Source organism: Octodon degus, unplaced genomic scaffold, assembly GCF_000260255.1.
Source record: "Octodon degus isolate 3935 unplaced genomic scaffold, OctDeg1.0 scaffold00017, whole genome shotgun sequence".
Taxonomy (NCBI): domain Eukaryota; kingdom Metazoa; phylum Chordata; class Mammalia; order Rodentia; family Octodontidae; genus Octodon; species Octodon degus.
Window position 1 is genome coordinate 5,480,218 of NW_004524593.1, and position 27,500 is coordinate 5,507,717.

The 27,500-nt window shown below is 38.5% G+C and overlaps 1 protein-coding gene and 1 pseudogene across 5 annotated transcripts in view; both read right to left on the reverse strand.

Annotated features, from left to right (window-relative positions):
• Dnm3 (dynamin 3) overlaps positions 1 to 27,500 on the reverse strand; it is a 626,878-nt gene that overhangs the window by 539,888 nt on the left and 59,490 nt on the right. The gene's annotated exons all lie outside the window — the stretch shown is intronic.
• On the reverse strand, positions 13,946 to 15,371 carry LOC111815487 (annotated as a pseudogene).

A 27,500-nucleotide genomic window follows, 5' to 3' on the forward strand; every position in this document is an offset into this window, starting at 1 on the left:
AAAAAAAAAAAAAAACTTATTTTAAAATTTCATCTTCAAACTACAATTTCCTGTGCTCTGAAATATTACCTGTGGAATTACAATCTCTAAACACTAATACAAAAAATAAATAAATAAAAGGAAAGTGAGGAAAAAAAGGGAGAGAAGGAATGAGAGAAAGAAGGGGAGTAAAGGGAGACAAAGACAGGCACAGAAACACAGCCAGCCAGACAGACAGATGGATTACTACCAAACACACCCACCCCCTCCCCTAGGCAGCGCTGAGGTCATGGACTTGATTCCACCCCGAACACAATGGTGCTGTCAGAGTGGCTCTGTGCTGTGCGCCTTAATCCCGGAGTCCTGCCAAGCATTACAATGCCACTCTAATTGCCGAAGGAAGTGATTGTGCCAAGATCCACAGATTTAATTAGAAAATTTCCACTTCGGCTTCCTGTTACCCCCTTTATCAATGGTGTACGTTAAGAATATTAGCATGTACAGACTTGTAAAAGATTACATTTTGTTGCTACTAGTCACTCTGTAATTTAAGTATTCTGCGGCGACATCATTTTGTTTGAAAAACAGTCACAAAATCAAACAACAAGGACAAATGAGGAGTGTAAAGGGAGAAAGGGAAGTAAAAAGAGTTAAGAAGTGTTATATACATGTACCAGCTCCTCATGATGAATGTAAACCTTAGATACTGCAAACATATACTAATAAAAAATCAGCAAACCAATTACAGGGAACTCAGTGCTTCTTGTTTATTAACATGTAATAAATATTCACAAAACTCAAAATTTCTAAGCAATATATTTTCATTAAGCCTAATTAATCAGTAACTGATGGTTCCCACAGAAACACTTAGAATGTAAATTTTCTGAATCAGAGAAACTGAATGAAGAAAACAATTCTCAAATTTATAAATACTGTATATTCTCCCCACCAAGAACTATTTATTCAAGAATTAATAGCAGCTCCAGATGAATGAGTACTGGCATAAAATAGAGCCCTTCATAATTCACTTTATTCCAAATTATAAATTATACCTTATCCTGGTTAGCTGCCAAGAAGATAAATGGTAAAAGAGACTAAAAAGAAGAATGCTGGTTGCCTTTGCAGCGCATATTTTTCCTTTCCTTCTTATTAATAAAATCACAATTTTACCAGGCAGGGTAGTGTGCCCAATTTTAATAAGTAAATCTGTCACCCTGCATTGCCTAGCCTCCCTTGCAAGTGAAGTATCACATGACCAAGCTCCACAGTAAGACGTCAGAAGAGATTGACTCTCGTCCTTTTTTATTTTTTAGATTATATTAAAGAGAGTATTAATAATAATTGATAAGACATTAGAAACAGCACACTTAGAACAACATGAGAGGTATTCAACCGTGGTTTTTGTACTGCATATTACTCTCTTTGATGTAGCTGCTCGGATTATAGATATTAGAATATACAGTTGGTCAAAGTGAAAATTAACTGCCAATTTCAAAAAAACTGATGGAAATTAGTAGTACAATCATCTCAGCCATCTCGTATATATACTTACATGATTTTCCTCCTTCTTTTTTTTCCTATCTTTTCTCCTTTTGCTCATCTTCATTGCCTATTCCTTATTTTCAGTTTTTTTTACATGTTACTATATCTATTATACCTTATTGAAAGCAAGCATTAATGTTTAATTATTTGACCAATCTTGCATACCTTTATCTATTAATCTGAGCAGCAGATTTAACAATAAAAAGACATAGCAACCATAGTTAATTTTTTATTCTTGTTTTAAAATTCTGTATCATATGTATGGTTGTATGGTATTCCATTTCTGTCTTTGTTTTTGCCATTTGTTTTGCTTTTGTTGATTTTACTTTTTAAAATGAAAAACACACACACAAAGAAGAGATTTACTCACATTAGGATAGGGTTTTTTTAAAGGCTCTGATTTTACAGATGTGGACCCTTTACACTTCATCTCCTTTCTTCTCCTTGCCAGTTAAACATGACAGAGCCACAATGGCCATCCTAACATCAGAAGGCAATCTCGCCTGCTAAATGTCTGCACCAAAAATGGCCAAACAAAAACAGAGCCTAGGACAGTGATGGCATGAAGAGTCATGAAACAAATATTAAAAAGCCTCACTTGGTATTTTCCCATTAACTGTTCCCCTATAAAATTTAATATCACAGATGTAGTTATATCAATATGTGTGTTGTATGTATATTTGTGCTTTTAACATAAAATAAGTCATATTGTTCCCCAAGAGCCGAATTTTGCCTTCTTGACAGCACTATTGTCCCCACAGAAAATGCGTGCTATAGATCAAGAATAAGAGAGGAGAATATTATATATTCAGTCCTGTTAGCTACATATTCTTACAGAGTGTCAAAAAAGATGGATGTGGAAAGAACAAAATCAGATGGCCTTTGTCTGAAATCTGAGTGAATACCTTTTCCAAGGCTAGAAATGTGGGCAGCACAAAATGGAACACTCAAGTGGCCTAAGTAAGGTAGGCCTAGTGCTAAAGAGACTGACAAGCCTCCCTGGCCCCTTTCCCATAACATGTACAAATCCCTCAGACCTTGGCACTTTGAAAATGCAGTGGCTGAGAAAGGCCCATCTGTGGAAGAACAGGGCAACCGGTGAGAAGCAGCAGGAATAGAAGCACACAGAGCCGACGACTAGGGCCGCCCTCATCTGCGCAGCCCACCTCAGCCCTTTCCTTGCTTTGGCTTCAGGTAAAGAAGTGCGGCCTGCAGACTGACTGTGGTCCTGAATGTCTATCACCAGCTCCTTGACGGGAATGAAAGAGAAGAGCATGGATAAGAGTGAGCTTTCCCCTGGTCAAGACCGTGCTCTTTTGTTCTTACCTCTTCCAGAAATAAAAGAGAAGAAAGGTATTTAATTAGAAGACAAAAATCACAGATTGATGTCTCCACAAATCACCATAACAAAATCTGTTTATTCAAAAAGAAAGAGAAAGTGATTGCGTGGCTAACCTGGAGGGACTTAAACAGAATCCTGGAGCTCTTCCCTGGCTCTGGAAGGCACACTCATTATTCCTTCACTCAGGCCTCCTGCTCCTAGAACACGGGACTTAGTGGCTGATGATCTCACGCTCATTCCAGGCCGCTGTGCTGACTGCCCAGATAACAGAAACCCTGCTCTTGGGCTCCTTTCTTTATCCAACTTACTGGTGAGTAGATGTTGCCACAGCCTCCTACGGAAAAACCTGGATATGTCCTATAAATTGCAAAAATAATATTTGGCTTTTAGACCACTTTGTATTTTTAAAACTATAGGGAATATTGAATTAATAATAGCAATCTCAAGCATAGGGTAAGTAGCCAAAAAATGTTTGCTACTATTATCATCATCATGATCATTTTGGGGAATAATGTATATGCTATCTTGATATTTGTTCAGTAATGACTCACTCAAATTTGTTTCTCAAATTAATGTATCTTTATCAACAAGTAATGAAAAAAAAACAAGTAATGAATATGTTTTGCTAACCATAGGCAATTGGGCTTAGGGTGAACTACATATAGTGTACCACACTGTATATATATTTTGGGGCAGTGTGAAAAGGAAAATATATCAAAATAAATATATACAACTTCAACGATTTCAGCTGCTTCTTTGAAAGTAGCTAGCTACCTAAAGAATTTATTCTCTGGGAGCTTTCAATATTATGTTCTACTTCCTTCTACAAGAAAAGGTTAATGCTAAACATGGAATGAACTATTAAACCAACAAAAGAATCAGCACACATTCCGAACACAGTGCACTCAATTCAAATACAGAATGAAATGAACCCCCTGGTATCCAAAGTATTCCACATGCGTGTGGCAAGTGTTATTTCTAGCCACTTAAAAGCACCATGAAAAGAGCTCAAATACTTAGAAAAGAAAAGATCTCCACTCCCATGAGGAGAGGCATTTATTAGCCCTTAATGGCCCTCTTTCATTGCCTTTCCACTGACGCATCTCTAATTGTTCCAATTATAATTTCAAGTAACAAAACCCGATAATGGTAAAAGCCTATAGTTCAATGTGAAAAGATGTCTTTAACGGCACAAACTACATATGAAGTTGTGTGACAACACAGGATCTGTGCACACAATATCACAATAAAGGGGGCAGGGGTGGTGCGCAAAAAGCACTGGTAGAGAAATCAGCTTGGGTCCCGGCTGTGAGCTCACCATGTCCTTTATCTATAAGAGACTCAGTTTCTACATCTTTAAAATGTGAGGGCTCAATGACTGCCCTCCAATGTCTGCTAATCCTAACCTTTTATTCATCCTTGATGCCAGGCATCAGTAGAGATGCACAATATCTGACCCACCTCTGTCTTTCTGAGCAGACTTAAAGCTATCCTGTTTTCATTTCCATAACTGGAGATGCTACTATCAATTTAGGTTTAGTGAAGGCAAGGATAATGTTATTTTTGCTTAACTACTATGTGTTGCAAAAGCAGGTTCCCAATCCTGTCACTTAGAGGGAGGAAGCAGGCAGGAAGGAAGGGAGAAGGAAGAAAGGCTGTAGTGGGCCAGCCAAATAGCTCAGCGGATTAAAGGGCCTGTGAGCAGGCACTGCTGCTTGCCGGCCCCGCCCACAGGGCATGCTGAGAGATTAATTGAGACTGGGCGTGGTGGCACCCTGCAATCCCAGCCCTTGGGAGGCTGTAAAACAGGAGGATCACTATGAGTCCAATCTAGTAGTGAGACCCTGAACACCCTGTAGACCCTTCCCTAAAATACAAGAAAAAAAAAAAATGGAAAAAAAAATGAGGGAACATCTTCTTTGGGGCTGGGGAGATGGCTCAGTAGAATAAGCGCTGAGTTCAAGGGCCTGAGCTCAATCCCCGGTTCCGCCAAAAAAAAAAAAAGAAAGAAAGAAAAAAGAAAAAGAAAGGTTGTAGAAAGAAAAGAAGGAACAACTGAATAATTCAATATACTTGCAGCCCTGCATGTAACAAGACAGTGGTTAAAGATAAATATGAATGTATTACTTTTAAGAAAGATCAAATTAGGAACTTCCCAATTTTGAGCACATACTAGAGAGTATTATAGAGCTATTGCTTCAATATTTTCTGTGCTCAGAAATTAAAATACTAAAATATTTAAATGTACAATAGTCTAAGGTAATGAAATAATTAACATTGTGATACTGTAAAACAATGAAGCATATCTTTTCCACTATTTAATATTTTCCTTCATTGTTAGTATCTAATATCACTGTAGGTAGGAAAATAAAAACCCATCATTTGAAATAGAAATATTAATATTTGGAAGGAAAGAAAAGATGGAAAGAGACCTCCTGATCCATTAGATAGAAAGAGGCATTTCTAATACAGAGTTCAAATATTAACAAATAATATCAATTAAAATGTAAGCATGTTAAATTTTTAATTACTTATATAATCTAGTCCCTATTACCTTTGCTATAATTAATCTAAATATGCAAGTTTCACCTAAAGACCCATTTCAATATCACAAATATATAAGTGTATTCTCACATATATACACAAATATATAAGTGTATTCTCACATTTCAATATCACAAATATATAAGTGTATTCTCACATATTGTCTGTTCCTTTCCATAGACCAGCAGAAATGCATAATATAGTTGTCCAAACCATCCTAGTTAGACACTTAAAGGGCCTGTGACAGGCCAAACCATCCTAGTTAGACACTTAAATGTGTCTAACTAGGATGGTTTGGACAACTATATTATGCATTTCTGCTGGTCTATGGAAAGGAACAGACAATGCTCAATTTATTTTGTCTCCTTTCTTCAACTGTTTGTACTTTTTCTCTTCTTAATTTTATATGCATTTCTTTCTTTTTTCTTTCTTCTTCCAATTTTGCATGAATATATCTGGTAATATGAATAACTGGGTGAAAGACAACACTATGCATTTCAACAAATACTGTGAAATTCACATTACTTTGTTAAGTGAGATTCTGTACCATGTGTAATTTTTTCTGTTTTAATATTATTTTGTACTATCCTTAAAAATATTTTTTTTTCTGTATTTAGGACAGGGTCAACAGGGTCTCACTATGTAGACAGGACTCACAGTGATTCTCCTGGTTTCAGCCTCCCAAGCACTGGGAGCACCACCGTGCCCAATCTCAATCGCAGTCTCACATGCCTCATGGGCAGGGCTGGCACAGCAGTCTGCCAAAGCAGGTGCTTTAGTCTGCTGAACTATCAGGCCAGCCCTAAAAATAATCTTTTTAAAAAATAAAATTTAAAAAAATGAATTCTCAGTCATCAGTTGCTGTGGTTTGTTTTAAAGACATTAACATGTAAGATTCATATTTTATCTCCTGAGTTAATGGTAGTTAAAGAACATCTTCCAATATTTTTAAGTACTACATTCAACAGCATTTTGACCAACATTTTAACAAAATTACATAAAGACAAAGCATAAGCAATTGTAAACAATTTTAACAGTATTATGAGACAAAACCATATAAGACAAAGTATGAACAATTAATTATGAACAATGGGCAAAAACATTAACATTTGAAGCATAAAAATTTGTTACCTAAGCAACTCCCAACTCAGAATTTATGAAAGAAAAGCAAACTCATACCTCCGTCCAATGATCTCAGTGGAAAACTCCAAAATGATACAGGGAGAAAAACTGGTCTCGGGTGGGTGACCTCCAAACTATATAGGGAACCTCCAAATGACATAGAGAAAAACAACCTCCCGACCTGACCTGCACGAGTTTGTGTTCTCTAAAACCGAAGAATGAATTTTAGGAACAAATGGAGGTTATGAGCAGAATATATTTATTGAGAGAAAGAAAGCTCCTGTCCAAAAGAGGGACAGGAGGGGGGCCCAAGCGGGTAGTTCCCCTAAGTACTACATTCAAATCACTAGATAAACCCAGAAATCAATATGATGAGCCATGACCAATATTATTCATTTATTTATTTTTGTTTGCTTGTTTTTAGGGTGGTTTTTTTGTGGTACCAGGGATTGAACTTGGGCCCTTGTGTTTGCCAGGCAGGCATTTATGCAGCTGAGCTATATCCCCAGCTCAACCAATATTATTTATAATGGAAAAGAAAAAATTGCAAAAGAAAAAGCATGAATATGACACTGAGAGAAATGCTAAATATTTTGTAAAGTTTTGATCTCTGTTTTATATGCATATTCTGTATCACAATGTGCAATTTATTTCTTATAATAAGATGCAGTCAATGACTGAAAATATTTTAGTCTTTATTTCAAAGATTTTAGGGGGTATTATAGACATATTACAATTTTGCATTCTAACATAAAACATTAAATAAAGAAGCAGAGAAGTTTAGGGATTAAACATTTTATCAAAAATTTGAAATCCTGGGGCCGGGGAGATGGCTCAGTGGAATATGCGCTTCCCTGGCAAGCGCAAGGGCCTGAGTTCAATCCCCGGTTCCACAAAAAAAAAAAAAAAAAAAAAAATTGAAATCCTAAATTATTGCATCTTAAGTCCCACTAGAGTTGCAGTTTTACACAGTGTATCGAGTAATTAATGGAATTTGAGCAGAGATTTAAAGGGGTCAGATATTAACCATGCAGCTCCTGAGGTGATGTGTGTTCAGCATGCCAGGAAAGAATGAGCACAGGAAACCAACTGGGCTTGTGCCCAAGAAAGAGAAAGGAGGGCCCTTTTTAAGGAGTCCATTGCAGGGATTCTGACTTTTCTCTGTGTGAACTGGGGAACTATTGAAAGAGTACACAAAGAAGTGATAGTGACTTGACTTATGCTTTATTTATTTATTTATTTATTTGTATTGTAAGGAAGGGTCTACAGGTGTTCAGGGTCTCACTACTGGATCAGAATCTAGTGATCTGCCTATTTACAACCTGCAAGAGCTGGGATTACAGGCATTCACCACCACACCCAGTCTCCATTGCTGTCTCAGCATGCCCTGGGGGTGGGGCCAGCACAGCAGGCCCAGGGATTGAACCCCTGGCCCCTGTACCTGCTTGCAGGTGCTTTAATCTGCTGAGTTATTTGGCCAGCCCTTGACTTATATTTTAATCTTTCAATAAAATTTTTATATTTTGGGAACAACTTATTCAATTCATATAATATGGATGATACAATAAGCAAAAGAAAACTGAGACCGTCTTCTCACAGTAAAAGAATCACATCAGCCAATAAAAAATGGCCCAGTTGGCTAGATGTGGTGGTGCATGCCTATAATCCCAGCACTTGGAAGGGTATGGCAGGAGCATCACCTAAGGGCAAGGCCAGCTTAGGCTACTTAGTGAGTTTAAGGCCAGCCTGGGCTACATAGTAAGCTCAAGGCCAGCCTGAAGCATGTAGTGAGACCCTGTTTCAAAAAGAAAAAGTGAACTTTGAGGGTCAAAGAAAGAAGCAGATGAAACAAGCAGGAGATGAGAGAAAGAAAGGCAAAATGTCCCAGAGCCCTGCAGCAGGATGAGAGGAGTGAAGGTGGGCAAGTATCTGCCTGGCAAGTGCAAGGTCGCAAGTTCGATCCCTGGTACCAACAAATGGCCCTCCTAAAAATAAAACTGTTCCTAAAAAAATAATAAATAAATAAATAAATAAAACTTCCTACCTGGAATTATTTCCACCTTAGAGCGCAATATGCTAGACAAGGACAAACATTTCCAGAAAGACTTAAGCCTGCCTCTTTGTTGAGCCTGTATTTCCTTGCCTATATTTTACATCATTTATCTAACTTCCTTGGTACACTACTGTGAATAAAACTCTCACGTGAAAGAGAGTCTGAGCACCTTTGTAGTGAGTCTGGGTTATTTAAAAAGAAACTGCCATGAAGAAGAAATTGGAAGTTTTTTTAAAAAAGTGCAATTGAACTAAAACTAAAAAACTACTTCATTTGTTCAGCATATCTTTGAAAGCTACAATGTGAAGGGATTGAGAAGCGACTGGACAGTGCAGTCACAGGCTCTTGCGGACTTCATCCGCATATATGGCCACCCCTCACATAGGGAAATCCCACACCACTTCCCTGAGTAGGTCTTTCACCCCTTAAAATTAAAAGCTATTTCCAAAACAGCGCCTTATATTTTCAGCCTTGAGACTATGCTTTTCACCCTTACAATCTACTTATCTTCAAGTTCATATTCCTGTATGAGCTCTTTGCCCTTCAAGAAAAGTAATTTTGTGTACCACTCCCAAGGTAAATCTACTCAAAATACCTCCTTTGCCCATTAAGAAAACTATTTCCTGATAATCACTTCAAAAGTCCTCTTCCTGGTTTTCAAGATCCTCCCTTAAATCCAATCCCAGACCAGGAGAACACATTTTTGGGTTGTTCTCCCCACATGTATTTAAAAAAAAAAAAAAAAAATCTCAGCTCCCTGGGAAAAGCGGTCTCCCTAGGACCCTCTTCCTATATGTATCAAGTTGTTTGACTTTATGATTTTGCTACTGAAGCTCTCCTAATATTACTTTCTTTCTTTCTTTTTCTGTATTTAGTACAGGGTCTACAGGGTCTCACTACACACATCAGACTCATAGTGATTCTCCTGTTACCAGCCTCCCAAGCACTGGGATTACAGGTGCACACCACCACACCCAGTCTCAATCGCTGTCTCAGGGCACCCCAGGGGCGGGGCTGGCATGGCATATCAGGAAGTCCCTGCATCTGCCAGAGCAGGCGCTTTAATGCCCTGAGCTATCTGCCTGGCCCTCCTCTGACTTTTTAACATAAGTCATTTCATTTGATCTTCATAACCAGTCTGTGACTTAAGCAAGGCAGGCATTTCTCTATACTGCAAATTAGGAAGGCAAGAATTATTTTTAGACTCCATAATCTTTCCTTATTCAAAAGGGAGAAATGGTTTTTGATGTGAATTGTGAATGATACGCAAGCATTTTCCAGGTTGTCAAATGAAGATGAGTACATTTTTTAACACATGACTAAAGGTCAGCATGCTATGAAACAAACATGTTAGTACATATAATTGCTCCACTACACTTAACATGGGAGAAACGACTTGTGTGTTTGTTTTCAGATTCAATCCAGTTTAAACTTCAAGGCCAAAATTAGGACACATGAGTCAGAAGTCTCAAACATGAATAAAATTTCTTCTTTCAAATTTTGGATTATCCCAGGACTCCAGAGGTGATCCAATGAAGAAAACCATAGGCAAGGCTTATAGTTCCTGGACTATGGTAACCTCCACTGGAGATGGTTGTTGACACTACTGAGGTGACTTGACTTGGCTCCACTGATAGTATCCACTGCTTACCTTCAATGCCATTTTCCACAGTGACTAAGCCAAATTAACCAAAGGGATTCTGGCCATTGATATCAGTTATTGTCTCAGCTCAGTTCTCCACAGCACTCCCATAACTCTACTACTGCTGATACTCCATGGACCTGCCTCAGGAGACTAGCAGCTTCAACTACCCACAAGAAACTGGCCACCCTTCAAGTAGAGAACATTATGCTAGGTAAACTAAACTAGACACAGAAAGACAAGCACCACATGTTCTCACTCATATTTGGATGCTTAAAAGAAAAGTTGATCTTGTAGAAGTAAAGAGAATGCTGTTCATTAGAGGCTAGGAAGAGGAACATGGGGAAAGATGACACTCAGGTAATAGTCCCTAAATAAATAGGAAGAATAGGTAGTAATGCTCTGTAATATAGTAGGGTGGTGATGATATTTAAAACAATATTAAATTTTTTATTAAACTGTAGGGAATAGGAATTGAAAGGTCCTCAATACCAAAAATTATAAATGTTTAAGGAAAAGAAATGCTAACAATAGTGATTGATCATTGCACATTGTATACATGTATCAAATTATCACAGTGTACTCAGTAATTTTTTAAGTGCTAAAACAACTTTGAATGAAAAAATCAGACCATTCTCAATTTCTTATACTCAATTTTTTTCTTCTCTGGGGGTGACTGGCCAATGTTCTAAAGACAAGCAGCATTTCTGTTGTAATCTCTAGACAGTAATGAGTTTAGTTGTGTGCAAATGATTTAGATGTACTATGGTCCTAAAAAACCTGAGCCATGGATTCTAGGACCATCTAAGAGCCTATTTACATTCCTTGGGAATAAGGAAAATTCATTTCATAAGGAATACAATAGTTCCCCATCCCCAAGGATGGTTTCTCTTCTTTCCTTTAATGCTGCAGAGCAAACAATAAAGTTGTATTTCTTTCAATTAGAAACTTTATTTTCTCATCACTTTATTTTCATCCCCATTCAACTTTCTATATCCCTTAACACAGCTGTTGTAAAAAATTTCACTGGGAGCATAGCCATGTTTGTGGTGGTTGTTGTTGGTGGTGTAGTTGTTTGTTGTTGTCGCTGTTGTTTTGTATGTGTATTACTAGAGACTGATCATAGGGCCTTTACAATGAACTGTATCTGTAGCCCTAGCTTAAAATTTAAGATGGGGTATCTCTAACTCAATAAATTACCCAGGCTGGGTGCAAACATGTGATTCTCCTGCCTCTGGTTCTCAGAGTGCTTCAACACATTTTAACTAGTAACACTACCTAGACGAGGCAAACTGAAGTTCCCAATCCCTGACACCATCCCAGGGAAGTTAATCAATATCTTGGCTGCTTTTCTCCCATTACTGAGACAAAATACCGGATATCTGAAATTAAGGAAGAAAAGGTTATTTAGCTCAGAGTTTGCGGAGGTTTCAGCCCACAATCGGCTGGCTCCAAGGCAGGGTGGCCCGGTGCAGGGCAACAGTTCAAGGTGGGAAAAGACAGAAAGGAAATCAAGAGAAAGAAGAGGGGGAGAGCAGGCCTCTTTTCCTCCCTTACATTGTAAGCCGGCTACACCGCAATCCCAGGTGGGTGAGTGTAGCACTCACACCATCTCTATGCCCTCCTCCTACACAGGATGAGGATGTTTACAAAGTGAGGACCTGGCCCCCTGCTGAGTCGCTTAAACCTCTAAACTTCTCAGGTTGACACAAAGTATCAACCATAACAACCAATCACTGAAGTATGTTGGTTCTCACATAATGGCTTTTTTCCCAAATTCATTCATTATTCCACAAGTAAACTACAATGTGAAAAGACAGTAACAAGCATTCTTAGTGATTTTTCTCTTATTGCTGAGACAAAATACCAGACACCTGAAGTTAAAGGAAGAAAGGTTTATTTCAGATCATAGTTTGTAGAAGTTTCAGTCCATATTCTGCTGGTTCCAAAGCAAAGCGGCATAGCATAGGGAGAAACAATTCATGGTATAGCGGGAAGGCAGGAAGCTGCTGAAGTAGCAGCAGCAGCTGCCTTCTTTCTGCCCCTTATATCCCATCCAGGCTATAAGCCTACTGATTGGTGCCAAATACTTCGGGTGGGACTTCCATTATCAACACCCTTAATCCCTTAATCTCAGTATGACACCTTGATCTACATTCACACACCCAAATCCAGCCACTTCAAGCCACATGAGGCTTGGTGGGGGGACGGACATGTAGACACAAGATATAATAATGCACTCATTGAGCCAAATGTGAATAAAATAACAATATGAGATGTGAGTCTATTCAACAGAGATTATCACTCTGGAAAACATTTCTACAGCATCAACAACATCCCAGGTCACTACTTTGATTTTTAGTCATTGTTCGATTTTAGACGCTTGTTTAAACAAAAACATTTCTCATGTCAGGAATTTTGGGGACTTAATAGAGTTCAAGGCTTATCCTTCCTGAATCTCAACAGGGTTACCATGATTCAGTCAAGGGCAATTTTACTTTCACTTTAGAGAAGTCTGACTTTGTGCATTGGCAGTTCTAAGAATAATTAAAATCCTCCTTCAGCTAGTAAAAAATATGTAAAATGGATCCTTAATATTTAATTTTTAATAATTTCTACTGCTTCAACTAGAGATAAGGAAATAATATTATTTCATTCACTATTCAAGGAATTTTATTACAGCAAGAATTTTATAATCCATCCCGTTTCTTTGCTCAGTTCTCTCTTCTGCTATTTAAAACAGAACTGGCATCCTGAGCTATTCCACAGCAACAAATTACAAGGTTAAAGAAAAGAATGCTTTAAATTTTTGTGTTTTGCTGAAAATTCTCTTCCCAGGGTCTTTAAAATATTAATTTTTTTATACTTTACTATTTTGTGGAGGTTTTTGTTGTCTTTAAGTCAAATAATCTAGGACTGGCATGTTTTGCTAGACATAGCATTACCCCAGTACATAGGTTCAAAGTTTCCTTTCCTTTCTATTAATTTTATTTTTATTTATTTATTTATTTTTCTGTATTTAGGACAAGGTCTGCAGGGTGTACAGGGTCTTACAGTGTAAATCAGACTCATAGTGAGTCTCTTGTTTTCAGCCTCCCAAGTGCTGGGATTACAGGTGCATGCCACCACACCCAGTCGCCATTGCAGTCTCAGCACAGCCCACCAGTGGGGCAGACACGGTGGAGATCGAACCTCCATCGGTGCGCTCTGCCTAAGCAGGAGTTTTAGTCTGCTGAGCTATCATGCTGGCCCTTCTATTAATTTTATATTTTTGAAGTTTTTCAAAACTTTCATATTGAAAATTTTTTCAGTGTTTAGATATCTTTCTTCAGCGAAGCATGGGCTTCTTTTCATGTTCCCTGATCAATTTTAAAGAGCTGGAACAACAGTGGCACCATTAACTGCTTTCTTTAGCCTTCTGGGTTAAAGAAACCTTAGAATGGAGAGGCTCCAGAGACCCAAAAATGTGAAGGCATTCTGAAGTATCAACATCCAACAACGTGCCAGTGATTTTATTCACAAGAGCAGGGTGCATGGTTTGAATAAGTGCAATATCAACCTATCTGACATGTACTTGTGTTCAGGGCAGGAAGGACAGATGCAGATGCTACCATGGAGAGTCAGGGGCTCCTGACCCTGCACACGAACTCAGGCTGGTGTGTAGTAACCTCTGGCTGTACATTAAGATGCTGGTGAGGATTGCAGACTCCCACAGCACACTCTACTGCACTGGGGAGTGATGTGGACAGCAGGAGCAGCTGTAGTGACAGCAGCTACAGGATGTGGACCCACTGTCGGGGTTGATATATCTGCCACAGACCGTGTTGGTGCATGCAACCGGCAAAGTAGCTGGTCTCATTGTATTAAATAGTAAGAGAGGTTGAGTGGATACTCCGGAGTAGATAACATCTGCCACCCGAGCGATCTGATGAGGATTTGGTCTTGGTTGAGCAGTTTGGCTAGGAGGATAGTATGCCACATGGTTCTGAATGTGTGAGACAGCTTCCTTGAAGTAACCTGAAGGACATGCCCACTGGTACAAGCTGATTACGGGTTGGGCAGAGCTCATTACACTCTCTGCCTACACTGCTTGGTGAGGTGAGCTAGCTGCCCTCCTTTGTGCTAAACTAAAGCCACATATGGTGGCTTGGTGGCCACAATTCTACAATTTATTTCTGTAACTGCTATAGTGGCTGCTTCTGGGGATGAGAAACAAAATGAAACCACTTGCTATATAACCTTTCCACTCATGCCATTAAGATTTTCACATAAATGTTAACACCCAGGTATCTGGTGAGCCTACCTTGTTTCATCTACTCAAATTTGAGCTTAAATTCTGTCTGGGGTTCCACTTATTTTCTGATCTTGACCAATGTCAATTTGTTTTCCACTGAGCTCCTTGGCATTCATCACACTCACAGCTGCATCTTCTTGCCTTTCAAAGCTTCCAAGTCCAAGTCCTTTGGGTTTTCCACTTTTACCAGCCATTACTTTCACACCCAAGGCAGGTCCAAACTTGCCAAAGAGATACTGAAGGTATGCAACATCCATATTTTCTCCAAAATTATTGATAGAAGCAGAGGTGAACCCTTTTACCCTAGCTTCAAGTTCTGCATCTTATTCCTTAGGACACTTAAATTATCCAACAAAAAGTTTGCAATCATTTACAGCCATTTCACTCATTTTTTCAGTGGCTCTTTTATCTCTTCTTGTATCTCAAAATGTATAAATCCATAGCCCTCAGAACCATTTTCACCAAAAACTACCTTATTGGAGGGATGTTAACAAAAGCAGAAAATGCACCGGAAAGTGCTTTATTGTCAATAGATTTGTCCAAGCTTCTCATGACTGTGTTACCTGCTACACTTTCACAAAATGGTGACTATGCTGAGACCACAAGGATGTACTAGATTGCCTTTTATAACATAAAAAACCCATGGTTTCAAAAGCAGGCTCCACTTCCTCCAGCTGGCAGAAGTTTGGGTGCAGGTAGCCTAAGGAGAAGCGCGTGATCATGTCTCTGTAGGCCTGGAGAGATGGGCTCTACTGGGCTGAACTTCTCCTACAGCATTGCCTGAGTCATGTCTGGGTGAGTAGGTCCCCAGCATAAAGCAAGCCATGGGGACAAATGTGGGCACAGGGTTCATCTAGGCATGATGCTCACGGGGCCCACCAAGTGGAGATCTTTCAGGAAAGCAAGCATACAGAGGCAGGGTGGGAGCAGAGAGACAAAGATCATGAAAAACTACTCAGGGGTGTTGTCACCATGAAAGTTGGGAGACCTCCACCTTGGTCTCTGTGCTCCTCCTTAGAGCTGCTGCCAGGCCAGCGGTGGGTAGGTTGGTCTTCACAGCTTCACCGGGTTATTTCATAAAAGAGGAAGAAAAAAAAGTCTCTGGTGTATTTTTTGTAATTTTTTTAAAGATTTATTTTAGGTTTTTTAATAATAAATGTGTGTTTCTAAGCCCAGAGCACTCACTTTGGAACAATAAAGATTACTATTTGCTATGCCAAAGTTAATAAACTTGTGTTCTCAGGGATCAGACTGTAGTCTGAGATGAGGTTGCTTTATTGTTTTTCAATCTATTTATTAACTTTTATAGTCTTATAGAGCTTAAGATGATTGTCCAAAAAATGGGCTTTATGAATTTAAAACTGGATGGATATATAAAGCTTCCTTGGCAACCCCTTCACGTATAACAAGGTTTTCTATACTGTCTGCTCAGTGAGAGCCTCTGAGAATAGCCAGAGCCAGCACTTTGCCAATATTTTATTTTAATGAAAAACTATAAAATGCAGTTGGTATTTTGTTAACATTCTTAAAACACAGCATACTAAGTGTTTAAATATTTCTTGATGGAATTGTCACTCAAAATATCAGCTACCATACTATGCTAAAACAGTGATACCCTCAGTGGATATTAGAGAGGGGCCTGATAACCCTGCAGCAATTATGGATTATCATTACTATTATTATTACTATCATTATTATTCCCTCTGGAGGCATTTTACAATACGTCAGTCTCCTCGTTGGCTGTCATCAGTTTTGGTGCCTCTTCTCCCTGGCATCAGTGCATGCCTGTCCTTACTCACACCTCTCCGCCTCCTCACTCCTGTCTGTAGTTCCTGTCCCAGCAGTGATGGGTGTGGGTATCAGATGACCTGTTCACCAGGGTTGACCTGCATGAACTTGCCATTTCATCTCAGCTGCTCAGCACCCATTTCATTCCCCTCTGTTCTCCTCATGCTGTCTTCTTAGAATTATACAGAAAAATCAAGGATGTGAAAAGGCTTCCTATGTCATAACGCCTGATTTCCCAACTTTCAGAATTATAGAGGACAAATAATTTTTGCCTTTCTCAATTCTGGCCTGGTGAGGCATGAATACAATAATGTCATCTTCTTCATATACAAAAGAAGCATTGATTTGAAAGCATTGATAACATGCATATATCATTGACATTAGTTCTCTGGACAGTGAGGAGGGTAAGTATGACTCTATGCTCCTCTTGACTTGGGAGATAGCTCAGTGGCATAAGTGCCTGGCTAGCAAGTGCAAAGTCCGGAGTTTCAATCCCCAGTACAAAAAAACTTAAAAATTCAAAAAAAAAAAAAAAAAAAAAAAAAAAAAAAAAAAAAAAAAAAAAAAAAAAGGTAACGAGTCTATGCTCCTCATAAGAAATTCATTTTTTGTCATAGTTCATTAGTGACAGATTTTGGACAAGAGTCTGATAGCCAGATTTGGAGTCCCTTGTTATTTCTAAAGAAAGATAGATTTGCTCCCAAAACTCTGCCCCACGCCTATAGTCCCCTCCACCAAACCAGAGCATGGCACTCACAGCTTAAGGGGACTGTGTCAAGAGATATTAGCCTCTGTTTTACACAGAGGATAATCCTTTTACATTAAGGAGGAACATTGTTTATATCATTGTTTAAAATAGAGGGAAGAAGTCAGGATAGAAGAAAAAACCAAAAGGCTCAAACCTTACATTTTCATTTGGGAAACACAAGTGAAGGCTTAAAAACAAGTCCTTCTATAACAGCAACAAAAGCCAAAAAGGTAGAGCATGAACACCTCATTTAGATGTGTGTATGTGCGCAGGCAATATCACTCAGAGGTCTTTGAATGAAAGCTCTCAGGGCAACTATGTGTCTGTGCTTAGCACCCACTTCTCTCAAGGCTTCTCTCAGGCCTCCTCTGAGACCCTCCTCCAGCCATTTGCATCTCTCAGACTCACTTCTCCATCTACAACCTCTTCTCTTAAGTGGTTCCTATTAAAATGTCCCTGCTATTCAACCTTGGAGAGTAAAGCAAGCCAGTGACAACACCAACGTCTCTCTCCATCCTTGTTTCACCTGCTCCCCCATGAGCCATCACTTCTGACTTCACAGTCAAGCTTCTGAAACTGGGCTTTCTTTATGCCTCCCTAATTGCTAAAATTCAGATCAAGCCTACGCCCTGGACGATGCCACCACCAAAATCAATGATGGCTTTATTTCCAAAATACTGCGCAATTCCCAGAATTTGTCTGTTATCTTCTTTAAACAAAACTTAAAATTACTGATCTCTCCTCTCCTCTCCTGTGCTGTCCTCTCCTTTCCTCTCCTCTCCACCCCCAATGCTTTCCCTCTAACCTCTTTTCTTCTCAAGGTCTTGTCTACTCCTTGCTTTTTTTTGTTGTTGTTGTTGTTTTTGGCGGAACCGGGATTGAACTCAGGCCCTTGCACTTGGCAGGGAAGCGCTTATTCCGTGGAACCATCTCCCCGGCTACTGCTTGCTTTTTAAGGCATATTGTCAGTGTACAAGTTCTTCCCTCATCCACTCCCTGCCAATGATTCCCAGTCATGAAGCTTGAAATCTCTTTTGAGTCCAGACATCTGCATGTTACATCAATATATCACAGATGTCCAAACTTGCTTCCTAAACTAAATACTACTGTGCTCTTTGAATCTGTTCCTCCTCCTATTTGCTATCACTGAGAATGGCATGATCACAATCAAGTAGAAGTATGGGATCATTCTGCATTTGCTCTCCATCCTTTAGTGTCCTAGCTCAAGCCCTCATGAGTTAGGTATTAATAATCCTCCCACACTGTGCATTCGCTCCTCTTCCTATATACTACATCCTTCCACCCTTGGTTTTCTGCTTACAACTTTCTCTACCTTACATTCCTTGCTGCTTGCCCTTCAAGACTCAGCTGTAGGGCTGGGGAGATAGCTCAGCGAACTAATCACCTGCCTGGCAAACACAGGGAACCGGGTTCAACCCCTAGCACCTCATGCCATCTGGCCCGTGGTGGCACATGCCTGTAATCCCAGTGCTGGGGAGGCTGAAACAGGAGGATCATTATGAGTCCAACCTGTGTAGTGAGATCTTGTACCAAATACATAAACTTAAAAAAATACTCAGATGTAGTGCCCATCCCCGCAAAAAGGTTTCTTATCCTTTGTGGCTTGGACTATAAAACTCCTATTCTGATCCCGTATTATTTGTAGAAACCTTTATTATACAGCCCAAGAGATATGTTTACCTCTTTTCTATCTCTAGTCAGATTCTTAATCTCCAGGAAAAAAAAATTATTTTGGCTATGCAAAGTCTACTATAGTGGATGTTATTGAAGTTCAGTATATGGTTGAATGTTTTTAATTCACAACAGTGAAAAACCTCATTGCCATTAGTCTGTAAAATCCTCCCCCCTCACTTTGAACACACTGATCTCATCATTCTTGCTACCTTCTGATGCAATTGTAGAAGACTTGTTTTAGGTGTCATTCCAATGTGTGACTAAAAAAATACAGCAAATTCTGCTGCTGTACCATCCAGTGGAAATGCAGGCTTTATAAACATTGCATGTGTGTCCTGATCCACTCTATTCACTGGATTGGGCATCATGTGATGTGTAGCTCTTCCACAAAGTCAAAATAACCGGGAAAAGTAAACATTTTTAACCTACTCAAGACACTGAAGCAGTCAACAGCACAAGTAAAGACACTCAAGAGGAAGAACCTCCAGAACTGCTTCAGAATGAGAGAATAAGTGAGTTCAAGGGAAAGGAGAATATTTTGACATGGGTTAGTAGCAATGTGTGTTACTGTAATAATTATTTTTATTTAAATATTTGCCATGTTTCAATCACATCTTGTATTTCCTGATACATCATAGGCCTTCAATTAATGCTTTTGATTGAACAAACCAACCTTTAGTAACATCCACTGTCCATATGCCCATGCTTCCTGCGATCTCATCCTTCTTTATTGCTTCATTTAAATATTTCATTTAGAAAATCTTCTCTAATACCCATCCTGACTGTCATTTTTCATCTGCCTCATGATCACCTGTAATGCCAAATAAACAAGGAAGTCTGAGCACTTACTCTCCTATCCTGCTACTGTTGTACTGTAGGACACACAAAAGAAAAGATAATTTTATTCATACATTAGTTGTCTCCAACCAGTGCTTTCCTTACTCAGGAGTCTTTAGATGAAGGCACATTCACATTTGAAAGAAACCAAAAGCAAAACGCCAGCAAAAACCTCCCCTCAGCTAAATCACAGCAGCACCTCACAATAGAGCTTTCAAAAGGAGTTATAGATGCTGTGTGTAATGCTGCTTCCCAGCCATCACATGGCAGCGGTGGGGCAAACACCCAGCACACAGCCAGACAAAGCAGAGATGAAGCCTGCTCTGTTCCTGCTGATGCTACCCAGGCCACAGCTCTCCCAGCTGGGGGAAGAACAGGCAGGCCTGGGGCAGCTGCAGCCAGCCAGAAAGGTGTGCACAGGGGTTAGGGTGGACACCAGAAGCAGTAGTTCCCAGCACTCGGAGCCACAGTTCCCTACTGTCTCATCTTGGCTGCAAACGTCACTTATCTTCTCTTTCTCCCAAAGAGGCAAAAGCACAGCCTCCTGCCAAGTTAATAACACTTGCGATGAAATTATTATTGGATAAAGTAACCGTACAAAAAAGGGAGGGCATCACACAATAGAATATAGAGGAATCGCTAAGAATGGGGTGACAGAGTGGCTAACTTCAAGCAAATCACTGTCTACTATTGTCTTAGTTACTTCTGTCTCATTTCTGAAACAAAATACCCAACACCCAAAGTGAAAGGGAAAAGGTCTATATAGCTCACAGGTCATGGAGGTTTCAGTCAGTATTGGTCTGGCTCCAAGGCAGGGTGGGAATGGCAGGCAGGCATTGTAAAGGAGAAATAGTTCATGGTGGGCAGAAGTAGCCAAGCGACGAATCTCAGCAGCTTGCCCCTCTTATATTCCATCCAACCTATCAACACTAGGGTAGTGCCAAAGCAATCAGTTGTCTGATTTACTAATGACCCACCATTATTCCTAGCATCGCACTAGAATCAAACATACACTCTAGATCCAGTCACCTCTGAAAAAGCTCCACCTATGACTGCATTAGGCTTTGGGGGAACATCTAGACACAAGCCATAACAACTATTAAGTGAAAAAACAATTTAAGACCAAATATATACCATGATCTTCTGTCTCCTCCAAACATATACATACACAAATTTAAGTCATATAATATAGTAAAATATATCAAATGCATGTCAAAAAACTAAAGGTAGTTAATTTTCAGGTGACTGGACTATAGGCGATCTTCTTTTTCTTATAGCTTATGTGTTTTTCTAGATATTTTTAATAAACATGCATTTGTTTGAGAAATAATAGGGCCAGCCAAACAGCTCAGTGGATTAAAGTGCCTACAAACAGGTGCAGGGGCCAAGGGTTCAATCCCTGGGCCTGCTGTGCCGGCCCCACCCTCGGGGCGAGCTGAGATGGTAGTTGAGACTGGGAGTGGTGGCTCTACTGGGTATGTTGGCGCATGCCTGTAATCCCAGCTCTTGGGAGGCTGTAAACAGGTGGATCACTACAAGTCCAATCTAGTAGTGAGACCCTGAACACCCTGTGGACCCTTCCCTAAAATACAAAAAAAAAAAAAAAAAAAGGTAATAAACATTTTTAAATGAAATGGTCACAAAACTTCTATAAATCTCTCTTTATAAATACATTCTTTTTTAAATTTATATCGTGATGATTTAAGATAATTTTTATATAAGTATTAATGATCCTTAAAGGAAATGGTACAAAATTTGTACAATCACTAGTACAGCAAAGTAGTATGTTTGGATACCCAGCACACTTACATATCAAAGTAGGTTTGAAATGAGGGTTAAAGATAAGAACTACAGGGGCCAGGAGATGGTTCAGTGGAATAAGCGCTTCCCTGGCAAGCACAAGGGCCTGAGTTCAATCCCCGGTTCTGCCAAAAAAAGAACTGTATTGATTTTTAAAATTTTTCTTGTTGAGAAAGCCTAAGACAAAATCAGAGAAATCAATGTTAAATTTTACCACAGGCCAATCAGGGTAAGGGTCACATTTATATTATTTTTATCTATAAAATAAAGAATATGACAGATTATTACCATTAAATGAAGTTTCTATCAGAAGCAATCTAATTCTAAGATATGACCTACATGCCATAGCCTCATTAACTGACCTACACATACACTAAATAGAATAACCCTTGCCTACTTAAATCTCTCCTGTTTAAACATCTTTCTTCTACAAACAGGATTGTTACTGAAAATAGCAATAACCTCAGAAGAAAAAGTTCTACAAAAACATAAGTAATAGTCAAAAGAAACTTACTTTTATAAACATGGGTATTCATGTATCACAGTAATGATTTCCTTACCTCTTTTGGGAAGATACCTATAAAGGGAATAGCTGGGCCAAATGGAAAAGAAAATGGACTCACTTTTAGATCACACTGTTGAGTGAAATGGATCAAACATATAAGATATTTTGCTAATAAAAAAAAGAAAGAAAATGAACTTCAAAACCAGAAGCTTGATAGAATTTGGTCAAAAGCTTTGGACCAAAGAATCAGTTTGGTCAAAAGTTGTTTAAACACTTAACTTACATGTTTCCAATTAATCTGATTTTACAAGTCAGTATGAACAGAGACAGAATTGAAAATTCAGCTAGAGAGATAAATCAGGAAAGAAAACAAAATGGAGAACTTGTGTTAAAATTATCTCAGAAAGTTCAATGTTAATGACATAATAAGAGTCTACATCTTCACATTAGTGAATGAGATTATTTGGTAAGATTTTTTTATTTAGCAAGAGTTCATTCAGCATTGACTATAGCCTAGCATATACTAATCTGGGTTTTCAACAAAAAAAGCAATTCTCCTCAGCACTTCCCTCACTCAAAATCAAAAGATTGACAAAAAAACAGGCATGATTATTTGCCACCACTGTAAAGCCTCTAGCATCTGCTGTACTTGATAAAGGTCTAGCCTTGGCATAGTGGAGTAAAATATTAGCTAAAGTTATTTAAATAAAAAGCTTCAAATAAAAATGGATGAGGAGCCGGCAAGATAGCTCAGCAGACTAAGTGCCTGCTTCGGTGAGCACAGGGACCAGGGTTCAATCTCCAGTCGTGCATGCTGAGTCACTCCCAGGGAGTGCTGAGTCCAGGTGTGGTGGTGCAAGCCTGTAATCCCTGCACTGGGGAGGCTGAAAACAGGAGAATCACTACAAGTCTGAGCTGCATAGTAAGACCCTATATCAAATACATAAAAGTGAAAAAAAAAAAAAGGATGAGGAAAAAATGTGTAAACTATTCCAATTGGAGAACTGTACATAATATAAAATTTCAGTTAGACATTGAAGAGGTAAAGCAAATCCTACCTGAAGGAAATGTTTGTATTTAATGTCCAGACATGACAAAATAGAATGTAGTAATGCTATATTCATTGCCATCTTTAAGCTGGCCCATAGAATTCATCAGAGAGGAAGCCATACAACTCAAGACCATTAAAGGCATCCTACAGGTGGCTGATCCTGAAATTAAGGTCCAAGGAGGTGAGTTCTGCCCCTAACAGCATGTCGCATGCAGAGATGCTTAAGAACATTCGTTGAGTGAAGAAATACAACCTTACTTCATGCAGAAGACATCACTGACAAGGATACCACTTTGAAATAGTCAGAGACTTGAAGTATTAAAGGGCCTCTAAAATTATAAAAGACTGGGGCCTGCCGGTTAGCTAAGCTGTTTAAGCGCCTGCTTATGCAAATGTAGTCAGGCTCAGGATACCGCAATTTGATTCCCAGCTCCACATGCCTTACCAGACCAGCCCTTAGGGCAGCTTGAGCCAGCCAAAAAAGAAATAAAAAATAAAATTATAAAAGAATGAAACTAAAACAGTAAAGAATAATTAAGGGAGGCTGAACCTAGAAAGAAAAAATTTCCCATGTAGATATATATGTAATTACATTTTACTTTTATATATTTATATAAATTATATTTATTTATATACAATTACATATATAATTGCATTTTGTTATATATGCAATTTGGAGAGGATTAAGTATATAAACATTAAATATAAAGGTAACTATATGTAGCCATTGAACACAACTCTTTTACCATAAAATTTGACAGTTTATTAAGTATGTAAAACATAACTATAGAATTAAGAAGATAAGACATATTTAATTTAAAAGTTTTATCTTTTTAATATATATGCATGTGAAAAAAATATATATGTGCATGTGAATAGCACATGGGCTTACCTGTCAAGTTAGATCACCAAAATTGCTATACTTTCTGGTCAAAAATAGTCAGATATTAAATAATTTAAAATAATTTGCTGAAGATAATATTATGTAATAACCAGCCATTATCGAATTCCTATTATTTTGGTTAGTAAAATTCTGTATCGTTTCTAATATTTTTTCCTTTCACTATTCTGTATTTTCTTTAAAAAATAAAAAATAAAATAATTTTTGTGGAAATGCACGTGTGGCAGCAAACAGTGAAACTGCCACGCAGCCTTGATCATCCCTGAAGGAATGCATACATACTATTTTTCAGTATAATTGTATGTTAGAAACATTTCTTAAAACCCTTTTTTTATTTTTTCATGCATTTATTTAATAAAGATGTTTGCTCTTTTGTACGAGGAAAGCTCTAGAGACTAGATATTTAATGTAAATAGGAGCCTGCCCCTTAGCTCAGTTCTTTAAGTGGCTGCTTCAACAAAGCAGTCAGGCTCAGGTTGCTGTGGTTCGATCCCCACAACTCAAGCCAGCCAAACCTGCCCTGAAGGCATTCGGAGCCAGCCCCCCCCCCAAAAAGATCCTAATGTAAATAGGTGAAATTCAATGAAGAATTCAGGATTTAAAAAATGGAAAAAAGCACAGGTTCCTCGGGATAGCAAATGGAAAGATACACAGAAGACATTGCACTGCAGAGAAGAGCCACGATTTCAGATTTCAGACTTACCTGTGTATAATAAAATATGCTGCAGCAGCATCAATTTTTATAAGTATTGTCTGACTTTATACTGACTATATTGTCTCAGGTTTAATTCTGCATTTATTTTGTAATGTTTATTACTATTTTTAAGGAAACTCACATTAATGCAATAAGATGTTGGCAGAGAGTTGTTACAAAAACATTTCAGTCGTGTGTTCATCAAGGTTCGTGTGTGCTGGTGTGTACACCTTTGTGTAACGGCAAGACTGTCAGTCATTTTGTAAGGAATGCTTTTGGTACAGCTCTGTGTCCCAGGAAATATGTGTTCTTTAATCTTTTTGAAAATGCATTTAGGTTAATAAACAGAACTCTTTCTTAAAATAAAATAAAGTAAAACAAAATAAATACAATAACTTGAACTATATGTTTCTGTAATAATGAGTAAATCAATATATACTGTCAAAAGCTATATAGCAATAAAAAATTTTTTAAAAGCTATATAGCTTTACAGCACAAAGAGTGAAACATACACAATTTTTAAAAATCCTTAAAGGTAGAGGCTCTGAAAATAGAAGTCAGAATATGAAACCACAATAATCTAATTTTATTACAAATGCATGAAACAATCTCACTGAAGGGAATCGGGGGAAATTATCTATGCAGCTTTGACTATTAGTGGAGTCTGCAAGCCTCAGGCAAGAGGACCTGCTCCCAACCACCATACTGTAGCTGATGAAGCTACTACCCCGGCAGGAATAAGGTAACAACTCCGATGCTATTGTTCACTTATATGGGAATGAACAATTGAGTAAATAAACAATAGACAGTAGGAGCCACCTCTGTCACTGTTGGACTAGGAAATTGCAGGTAAACAAATGAAGGTGGCTAGAATAATCCACCCATTAACAGATTAGAGCTTGAGATATCATATGGAATCAGGTTTAGCTTCATAGAAATATAAAACACTACACACAGAATATTTGTAGATATGCGTGCCTACCCAGGTAAGTGTATGCAGGATACATACATATTTCTTTGCTCTGTCAGCTGACAGGGCCTAGAAGTGACTATATTAATAACAAATGGCCTGGCAAGACCCAGATCCTGTTTTTAACGCCAAATCCAAAAGCAGAACCAAATTCCATGGTGACAAAGCTGATTTGAAGATGATCCTGCAGCATCTTGCAGGGACAGAAAGTTTGGAAGTGCTCAAAGCCCCAAGACACTGAGAATGTGTCAAAGGGACATAGGAGTCAACTAAAAGAGGAGCAGTTGAAACAACAAAATGAATATAGGATCATTGAATGATAACCCCAAAGATAAAACAAATAGCCTTGAGTCTATACTACCAGATAAATTAACTGTACTGAGTAAATAAAGAACAAAAGACGAATCTCCTCTGAACATAAATTCCAGGCAATTTCTGTCGTTTATACACCCTTGGGGAAATGGAGCATAATTTCCCCCATCCTTATGGCAGCCATCGCAGACAGTGAGCGTCTGAGCTCTTTCTTAATTATTTTTTGAATAAATGATCTGCCTATCCTGTATATGGTCTGCATACAGTGACACCCTTCCAAAGAATCCAGTTGAGGATGGGAGAAGCCTGACACTTCCTTCCTGCCTCAGCCAAGTGGTGACCCTCAACATCCATGGTGAGAAGTCGTGTTGGACAGGAGGTGTCCTTGAGATGAGGTGGTGAGACGGTGATTTCCATTTGTAGTCTTTCTCCATAAAACATGAAGAAAAAAAAAAAAAACTCAGAAAAATCTTGATGTAGAATTAAGACATTCTAAAAAATACCTAGCCAGGAATCCTCAAAATTCCCAAAAGTGCTTCAAAAACTGGAAAGCCTGAGAAACTATAAAAGCTAGGAGCAACCTAAAGAGACACAGTAGTGAAATTTAATGTAGTGCCCCAGGTATGATCCTGGAATAGAAAAAGGCCCATAGACCAAACATTATAAAATTCTGGATAAAACATGCAGTTTTCTTTAATGAAAATGTACCAATTTCAACACAACACACAAACATAAGATCACCAGGCATGAGGTATACAAGGATTTTCTGCACTCTTTCCATTTTTTAAAATCAAAAACTCTTCTAAAAGAAATCACTGATTCAAAAATAATCGAGAAAGAGCTCAGATGTTTACTGTGTATGTTGGCTGCCAAGTTTATGCCTCCAATACCATCTCAAGCCCGACTGGTGTCAGGCTCCTCCAGCCTCCTCACACACAAGACACAGCTCTGACATGCATCCACGCAGCCTCTTCATTCTCCTGGGTAGGCTTCAGTCCATTCCAGGCCAATTCAGTCACAGCATCATATGGTCAGACTTCAAGGCACCAACTATTTCTAAAACAAGGCTTTTCGATAACCCTATGCACACTTAGGGATGATGTGTTATGTCCTTTCACCTTCAGTTGATGATGCATAGCTGTTACTTTTATAATTATGATTGATCTCTAATAACTACAGGCATAAAAATATATCCTCCCAGATAATATACATTCCGTGGTACCCTCTCCCACCAAACATGAAGAATTAATCATTATTAGTACTATGTAACCTTAATAATTTTCAAACATATTTGCAAGACCAATATAAAAAAGAACAACTTTCCCCAATGGCATTTGCTTGTAATTCAACTGACATCTAATACTTCCCATAAATTATTTTGCTTCAGAGAGCAGTTAACAGCCATAACTTAAGAGGACTGTTCTGCTAAATTTATATTTTAAAGTCATCTTTACACAGGAAGTCAACCATTTAATTTTAAATAAATTTGATTGTGTTTTATCTCTAGGAAAGCATCTGGTAGTTTTCTAGGAAAATGAACCAACTAGTAATTTTTTCTACTTGGCCAGAAATGCTACTTCTATATAAATTCACAGAATGAGCACTTCCATACAAAGATAGAGAAAGATTTAAAAAGTCAAATCTTAAAATAAAACCAGAAAATAGGCTCACTATGAATATT